This window comes from Ictalurus punctatus, chromosome 26, assembly GCF_001660625.3.
Source record: "Ictalurus punctatus breed USDA103 chromosome 26, Coco_2.0, whole genome shotgun sequence".
NCBI classification, from domain to species: Eukaryota; Metazoa; Chordata; class Actinopteri; order Siluriformes; family Ictaluridae; genus Ictalurus; species Ictalurus punctatus.
In genome coordinates, this window is record NC_030441.2 from 3,122,088 (window position 1) to 3,131,775 (window position 9,688).

General features: G+C 39.2%; 1 long non-coding RNA gene across 1 annotated transcript; it reads right to left on the bottom strand.

Annotated features, from left to right (window-relative positions):
- Positions 1–2,036: 2,036 nt before the first annotated feature.
- On the bottom strand, positions 2,037–4,213 carry LOC108258513 (uncharacterized). The gene is made up of 3 exons (XR_001810687.3): positions 3,153–4,213; positions 2,376–2,440; positions 2,037–2,227 (listed from the first exon to the last, which is right to left on the bottom strand). It is a non-coding gene; the product is annotated as an uncharacterized LOC108258513 (long non-coding RNA).
- Between the last annotated feature and the right edge of the window lie 5,475 nt (positions 4,214–9,688).

Sequence of the window (9,688 nt, forward strand, 5' to 3'; positions counted from 1 at the left end):
AGAAGTGTTCATTGGAAATTGTGAACTTGGTACATTCAAGAAATTTATAATTTTTGCATTTAACTAGAAGAATAAAGATTTTATGGACAAAAAGTTTATTCATTTTTGAAATTCATTACCAGTGAGCATACAATAGAACAAAAGTGCTGAAAAATTAAGTATGGTCATTAATATATAATTAGCAAAGTTCAAGTAACTTGCATTTAAACAGTTAATTAAATTCTAAGCACATTTTATTGATGGTGTGCGCTCCTGAGCGTTGAGCCTGAGGTCAACAGGAGGTGCTTGACATGATTATGACGATATGGCCACAGTGAGATGCCTCCACCTGGAAAATAATTAAAATATAGTTTTTTTTGTTTTGTGTTTTAATAACAGTCCCAATGGGCCAGAACCATATAGGAAATCACTCAGCCTTGAAAAACGCTGCTTCTGTTTTTTTTTACTGTTTTCCTATGGGTAATGAATGATCAGATTGTGTGTGTTCGTGTGTGTGTGCTTTAGGAGGATTAACATTGGCGCATGTTGGATTTTCTCATGGCCTGTTAACGGGGTTCATTGTATCCTTTTGTTTTTCCTGGTCTAACACACCGGCTTTAGCTCATGAAGGCCTCAGAAATCCCCCAGTGTGTTAATTTGGAAGTAGGGAGTTCCAAGGTGCTTGATGTAGAAATTAGAAACAAGACATTTATTTAAGCAAAGATACCGCTTTTATTTGTGCAGAAAAAAAAATACACTCGAGGAACATTGGGGGAAATTTGAATAGAGACCAAAATGCCAGAAAAACAAAATGTATTGTGCTTTAAAGGGATAGTAGTATACTTAGATTGCCATGGGGTCATATTTCAGATTTTTCTATTGGTAAAGCAGGCATTAACCATGGGAGGAGTTAAAGGGTAGCCATAGATGGCTAGTTCCACCATAGCATGAAGCATGGCCATCTCAGCAAATTATATAAATATAAATATGTTATGTTAGCTATGACTTTGTTGTAGCTTGCTAGATGACAAACAAATGTTGCTTTGTTTCTTTTATGTCCAACAATGATCCTGCATAAGTCATACACAGATAGACATCATGACATTATCTATGGATGTGGATAAGTATTTGCCCCACCCGATATTGCCACCCCAATGGGCCCGTTGTAAACAGTCTGGCTACACCCATGCGATAAACTGATATTTACTCAATTAGCAATCCTGTTTATTTCATAAGAACACACTTTCTGATTTGGATATTGGTACTGAGCTCTTGTACACTTACAATAGTATATAATTAACAAACTGCTACAACCAAAGACATCAAGGCATTTTCTGTTTTATACGACCTACCAGCGAGACATCAATACAATTTTACATGGCGAATCATCCTGAGAGAACATGAGAAACAGCTTGAGATTTACAGTGTGTCTCACAGATCAATACTGAACTCTGAACGAGGTGCGAGATTCTATTTAATCTGCCATGGGTTATAGCTGATCTGGCTCGTAAACTACAACAGCAGTGATCTGGAGTCGTTAGGCAAGTGTAATTCTTAAAAACACCACAGTGCAGATAAATTCTTGATTTTGGTTGGTCAGAAGGCACTGACTAATTTTCTATAACAGCTCTGATAGTAGTTTAACCACGAGTGAATTTTTTTTTTTTTTTTTTTTTACATTTATCATTGGCACATCGTTATGCAAGATGTAACATGTGCAAGATGAATAAAGCATGTCAGGACAAGCTGTTGGAAAATAATCACTGTTAGTGTAACATTAACTGTGTACCAGTGACCCCCTTATGAATGAAGTTTCATAGAGTTGCAGAATTAGTAACTATGAGGCCAAATACATATTCACACAGGCCCAAATGGTATTGGATAACTTTTTTTGCTTGAATAAATATCATATAGAAACTGTATTTTGTGTTTACTCAGGTTGCCTTTGTTTTATCTGTAGCAAGTGGCTCGTTTGCAACAACCACACCACTCCGAGAAAACAACCCAAATAAAAGACACGCAGATACGTTCCACTTAGAACAGGCAAGAGGCATGAGTTTCCATACAAAAGTTTATTTTATTTAAAAGTTAAACACTGGCCAAGAACTATTTAAAAAAATAAATAAATAAAAAGCAGCCAACACAGTCAGGCATTGGTCAAATAAAACAGTCACAAGAGGAAATTAACAATAATCATAGGAGGACTGAGGCTTCCTGTATGAAGGGCAGGCTAGTACGACAGCACCAGCTAAACAAAAGGGAGAAGAACCTCAATCAGAATCATACCCACAAAATTCACTGCAAATAAATACAATAATAATAATAATAATAATAACAATAACAACAACAACAACAATAATAATAATAATAATAATAATAACAATAATAATAACAACCCTTGGTTAAGTAAAAGCCTAAAGTGCAGCAAAGAACTCCCCCAGTCTCAGGAAGCACTCAGCTCCTACAAAAAGAAAAACAAAAATACAAAGTCAGTCAATTACAATATGATCACAGCAGACAAAAACAAGCTTACCGTCACAAAAACAGACATTACCCCGAGCGCAAACTGATTACAGGTAGCAAGTTTACCACGACTGACCAAAACCACTACTACCAAGCTAGTACCATAGCAGTACCAACATAACTGATAAAGACTGTTACAACACAGTTGAGTTCAATAAAACTGATCTTAGTGACAGTAACCAACATAAATAAAAGCAAAACAAACGGAAGCAGCAAAACCAAACAGAATCAAGCAGCAACGTGGCTCTGCGAGTGAGGGGGAGGAGCTATACCGAAACGACCACATCTCACTCAGCCCGCCTTAACGCATTCAAAATCGAGGACCCTAAGAACAAACAGGTGTTACAACCTCAATTTGGAAAGCATGCAAGATAGTTTAGCTCGAGTAACGGAACTAAATGCTTTACCTACTGTGATCCGATGACATGATACACACGATGGTACAAACGAAAATCATGATAGCGTCTTTAATAGTTGTGACGGCAACAGCTAGTGCTCCGACCGGAGCTACGTTAAACTACCATGCTACACAGATGGGAGCCTTGACCACCCATGCACACAGTCTTGGTAGCCCAACATCACACTAAACAAGTATGGTAAGTAGACAACGCCAACATCAAACAGCTAAGACAAAGCTTAAAAACACATACCTCTGTAGTCCATAGCAACCAAAGGAAGGGGCGGGTTTTCGACCATGTCGCATTTCGTGAGGCATAAACAACCACTTATATAGTGTGGTATGAAGATAGCTCATTGGCCACGTAGTTAATAAGGGTGATGTATTAACCACGACACATACACACACACACAAAAACAAAAACAACATATCTTAGAGTTTTTCATTTCTAAGTAAAATTAGTATCAGATATGCACAAAAACAGAATTATTAAACACTGGAATTATTACATAATGGACTTAGCCATTACTTATGGCTTATTAAGCATTTTGGGTAACATTTGACTAAAAACAACAGGTATAAAGTGTTTCGACATTGCCTTGTCCATTGACCATAGTGACAGTGACATAGTGATCCTCTTAACATTCTTGTACTTCAGGGCCACTGAGGAAGAGCATAAAACATGGCAGAATCGGAAGGTCCTCAGATAGATAGCAGTGGTAGCGCTTAGCTTTCACAGCATGCTAGTATTCATAACAGCCCTCTATACATTGCTTCTTTTAAGTGCTTGTAACACATGAAACTGCTGTTTGTAAGATGAGAAATAAACCGGTATCTGCTTCCATCACTACTTCGAAAGATTTAAACCCCAGGACTGATACTGGGCAGCAATGGGGAAGAAGAGCGCATGTCGTGAGCTCTAACTCAAATTCATTCTTATCCAAGCCCTCCAATTCGACACGGCTGCCTGTGAGTTTATTAATAGAGATTGGACACGAGACTGCAGTGAATAGAATGAATAGATTAATACGAGCTTTCATTACTTTCGAGGGGGTTTAAATATCATCTCGTGTTTACCTCCAGATTTTGTAAAAGGTCTGCCGCAGCCTGGCTTAGTCCCTGTGGAAATTCATGACTGAGAAGTCTGAGGAAATGAAGCCTCTTTTCTAATTAACCCCTGATTCATTTGCATTCCCTTCCATGCAGGTGACAGAGCGCGTCGGATTTTTCATAAGAAAGAGTCTTTCTGAGGGGGGAAAAAACTCTTTCTTTTCCTCTTTCAAATTTCCATTCACTCACTCATCTCTTTCTCGGTTTTCTCTCCGCAGGTTCAGGTTCAGGTGTTACAGTTCGGACCAGTGACTTCGGAGCAATTAGGAAGCCTTCTGTGAGAGCTTCAGCCCCTGTGCAATTAAATAAGGAAGCTGTCGAAGTCTGTTTAGAGACTTGCTGTTGGTAAAACAATTCTTGTTGTGCTGTTAGAGGAACATAATCAACAACAGGATGGTGTGATGAAGTGGAGTTATTTTCCTATAACAGTATGCCAGAAGGTCAGGGGTTCAAGCCCCAGCACTGCCTGGCTCTGGGTTACTGATCGGAATGTCGGGGGTTCAAGCTCCAAGTTCAAGCTGCCACTGTTGGGCCCTTGAGCAAGGGCCTTAACCCTCTCTGCTCCAGGGGCGCTGTATCATGGCTGACCCTGCGCTCTGACCCCAACTTCCTATCATGCTGGGATATGCGAAGAAAAGAATTTCACTCTGCTGTGACCAATAAAGACTCATTATCGTTATCGTGTCCCATTTATGTCCCATTTATTCTTCTTATAGCACAGCAATTTGCCACTGATTACATTTATTTATTTATTTTATCAATTAAACAATGGCCTACGTCTCACCCATATGGCGTGTGAAATAAAATATTAAATAATGAACTAAACTTGTTTGCTTGTTTCCTTTGTTCTTTCAGAGCAGTTCAGTGGTCCATTTCTTTCATTCCATTACCGATCTTCTCGTGTTCTTTTCTTCAACACGTCACTGTGCAACGAAGTGCTGTCTCCTTGTAGCAAAGCGAAACAGTTCTGTATAAACTTGTCCTGTCTCTGTGGAGATCTCATGGCATAGCATATTATTATTAACATTTTTTTTTTTTACAACCATCTAGTGGTGCTCCTGTCTTGGTTACTTAATTAGACCAGCTCCTCCGGGTGTTTGAAGATCAAGTTTCCAGCAAACACGAGAACGAAGGATGTTATACTATCAACAGTGTTTCATAAACATTATTGGTAAACTCAATATATTAACTAAAATTGCGCCATAAACATAAGAATACTCGATATAAGTAACTAGCACCTGAATGACCTTTTAATGCTAATCTGTGCATGCCTATAAATATGATTTGAAGTAGCGGTATTTTGTTTCACACTGGTGTTTGACATTACCATTTTGGACCAGCGCCATGGACTCGTGCAAATGAGCCTGGTCTCACTATATTTTCTACCAAAGCTAGTCTGAGCTACACTTGAGATCAGAAGTTTACATATGCCTTACAGAAGCTGCAAAACGTTCATTTTTTTTTTTTTTTTTTAATTAAGAGGGATCATAAAAATTGACTGTGCCCTGCGATGGATTGGCACTCTGTCCAGGGTGTACCCCGCCTTGTGCCCAATGCTCCCTGGAATAGGCTCCAGGTTCCCCATGACCCTGAAAAGGATAAGCGGTATAGAAGATGGATAGATGAATGGATGGATCATAAAAAATGCATTTTGTTTTTTATTTATATTGTTTAAAGACTTTTTTTTTTTATTTCCCATCAGAGGCTACATAAGATATTAACATATTTCCCAGAAGACAAAATAATAACAATTTATACCGAACACCCTGTTCAAAAGTTTACTCCCCCCTGGCTTGTAATGCATCAGGTTGCTTTCAAACATTTGCACCTTTCTTTGTAATAGTCGTGTACGAGTCCCTCAGTCGTCTTCAGTGTGAGAAGATGGATCTGGACACCATATAGCCTCTGTTGGCAAGAGATCAAATCTGCAGAAGATGCTGGAAAAGCAAAGAATGTGCCAAGCCGGGAGGATTTTTCTGAAGAACAGTGGGCAGTTTAACTGCTCAGGACAAACAAGTGACTTGTGAAGAACTATAAAATAATTTTAAAAATATGCGGCTCAATTCATTTTTACATTAATCGCGATGCAAGGAAATGTACATAAATGCACGCACTTGGATAAACCACACCAGATTATCTGCTAGAAAGGTTCAAGTTTTTGGTTCGAGGTTCAAGTGCTTGGTTCAGCCTGGTGAAATACTTCGCTGGGTCCGTGTAGGGGTGACAGTTCTCCAGTTATTGACCCCTGCTCTAAAACATACCTGACTACTCAATCTCCCCAAGAGTCTTAGTCTTCGAAAGACGTTTCTTTTACGCCATATATATACGGACGCGTCTTTCCAAAACGTGAATGCAAGCTGCCGAAATTGTACCCGAACAAATATAGTGTTAGACCAGTAAGCAAAAAAAAAAAAAAAAGACTAATATTCTAAGAACAATACATGGAAGCACTCAGAGAAATGAGGAGAAAAAGCTGTCACTGCAGTGTAAGGAGGAGATTCAGCTGATCCACTGAACAGAACGCAGGATGGATGGTGTAATACGCTGTTTGCTGTTGCAGTCAACCAGCAGCGTCTTTATCTGATATTCCAGCCTCAGGCAGAGAAAAAGTGCATGCCGGAAAAACCTTTAAACAGCTGTACGAGTGATTATAGCAGCACAGCCAGTCTGTGTTGTAGCGTATTTGTTTAATCTTAGCGTATGAAGCATGTAGTTGTTGTTGTTTTTTTTTCTGTCCGTTTTTAGATTTAGAAAAGAGAAGAGTGTCTGGGATTCGCCTCGGGCGTTTTTCACACAGTTCGTTATTTCTCAACCTTGAGCGTTCATGCCGTAAGAGGAAGCGGAAGCTCAAATAGGCTTTACCATTTGAGGCAGGATAAAGAATATCGCTAAGCCATATATGTGAGGAAAGCAGGTGCATCCGTCAAAAAAAAAGAAGAAAAATAAATAAGAAAAACATGCGTGGTGTTTTGCTGGCGGCATCAAACATTGAAAACAAATGAAAAGAAATTACCGGAAAACAGGAACAGCAATTCAACGTCGAAAGATTTGACTGGGAGGGCAGAAGGAGGACACTCCAAAAAAAAAAAAAAATGTACAAAGAAAAGTAACCTGGACACTTGAGAAATATGAAAGAACGCAATATGTCCTGATGAGTTAACTTTCACCATATCTCCTACGTCTCGGTGGTGTTGTCCGGCGTCTGGAGGAAGCCAAAGGATGATTTCGACCCACAATGCTCCATAAGTTATTAAGTATTAGTGAATACAGCAGAACGAACCTTTCTAGCCAAGTCTGCTCCGGCGATCGCCAGGAATGAAATAAATCGATTGCAGAATGCTCATACGAAATACAGTGTAGTGTATACAGGATAATTACATAACCAAAAATATATTCACTACAGCACAGATGTCTCTCATGGTCTTTTGCTTTGAATATTTTCAAGCAATTAAACAAATTACTCTTTCTTTCTTTCTCTAACTCTCTTCTAGCTGCTTGCTCTCTCTCTCTCTCTCTCATTCTCTCTCTCTCTCTCTCTCTCTCTCTCTCACACACACACACACACACACACACACACACACACACACACACACACACACACACACACACACACACACACACACACACACACAGCTTCTCTTCTGGCGCTGAATTAAGGCCATAATTAAGTTCTCTTTGTGCAGGAGCTGCTGCTTTGACAGGTCTGATTTTGCCCACACATTTTTTCATTCAGCCACACACACACATACACACACAAACACACACACACACGCACACACTTACAGTATGAGCTATAATGCTCTTACAGCCTACAGTGTGTCACAACTGGCGAGAAATTATGGAAACGAGACAGTTGTTTACCTTTGCTACGGCCAAAATTGCTTGCATAGAACAACACGAGAACGTAACATGAGCAATAGGAAAAGGTCAGCAGAGGTGTTATGTAGATTAACGTGAGATTTCCCAGTCGATTCGATTTTACGTCTGTACATGACTACATAATTATCTGAAAGTGAAAAACAGAAGCTTGGGGATGTGCGACGCTAATCCGACATGGAGAATAATTAGACTCACGATTACATCACTTTTGGGGTTTTTTTAACTACAGGAAATAGGAATCGGTCTAACTGGCTGACTCTTTGATTTTTTTGCTCCCGACCCCAGCCTTAACATGACGATAATTAATAGTGTGATGAAACAGAAAGCCCAGAGTTGATTATTTTCCACTATATCAACATTCCCTGAAGTATTTTATTCCTCTTATACCACAGCTTTTTTTCCCCAACTATGAGCATTAAAAAAAAAAAAAAAAACTACTCACATCAACATTTGTTAAAGAAGTTAGTTCCTGCTCTCATTTATGTTATAATAGATATAAACATTAAAAAAACATTTTTTTTAAAAACAGAAATTCGTATACTCATCTTTAAAGTTACCTCTGACTGTTACAAAGCTCTGACACTGGAGACTCCTTCCATACATGTTAAAGAAGTGGACTGTCTGTCATACAATACAAGTCCCCTTGTAAATTGTTACTATAGAAACAATTAGTATTTCAGAATGACTGTCCTATAAGCTGTGATATTATAGAAAATGTTGAATAAGATCCTGATTTCCAGACGTTCTCTGTGAAAGCTCCGTGCAGCAAGTTGTGTGATTTAACCTGCTGCTGAAGCACCGGTGCAATTTGGTGCGAACAGACGCTGGGTTTAATGGAGCGCCCTGGCCAGTTGTCTCCTTCCCAAAAGTCTTCGAATTAGCTCAGCGGGTAATGTAGCATGGACGGAAATGGTCCTGCTTCCGAAGGAATATTTTGTTATACAACATATGCTCTTATACATATGCTCTTTGTTGTACAGATCTGGCAACCCTCATTGAAGGGACGCCGCACTTCCACAAAAGAAATTCAGCAGAATCTGTTCCAGTTTTACGAGACATGAAGATTTATCCTTTTCATTTCAATAGCTCAAACGGAGATGTATGTAATATATTTACAGTATATATTACATACGGGGGGAAGTGGTGGTTAGCGGTTAAGGCTCTGGGTTACTGATCGGAAGATCGGGGGTTCAAGCCCCAGCACTGCCAAGCTGCTACTGTTGGGCCCTTGAGCAAGGCCCTTAACCCTCTCTGCTCCAGGGGGTGCTGTATCATGGCTGACCCTGCAATCTGACCCCAACTTCCTGAAATGCTGGGATATGCGAAGAAAAGAATTTCACAGTGTGTATGTATATGTGATAAATAAAGACTCGTTATCATTATATTTACAGTATGTGCTCAAATATATAGGAACCACATGATCCAGCTTGTATAAACACTGTGCCTTGCATAAGTATTTCCCCCTTGAATGTTTCCACATTTTGTAGCATCACTTAATTGGAAGTACCTCATACAGTATGTCACGAATCTACACAACAATTCCCTCTGTTTATGCGGAGTCACAGTTGTGCTGTATTCTTTCCATTTTTTAAAAAAATTATGGATTTAATGACACTCCATGAGATGATGAAAGTCTGGGATCTTTCATAGATCTTTGTCCATAACTTGTTTTGATTGCATTGCTTCTTAACGCTGTTTGTTTAGGTATGTTCTCGAACAAGTGTAATTATACTGAGATATTGTCACATTTTAATTGCACCACACAGGTCACCTCTATTCAACTTCTTCTGTGTCATCTAG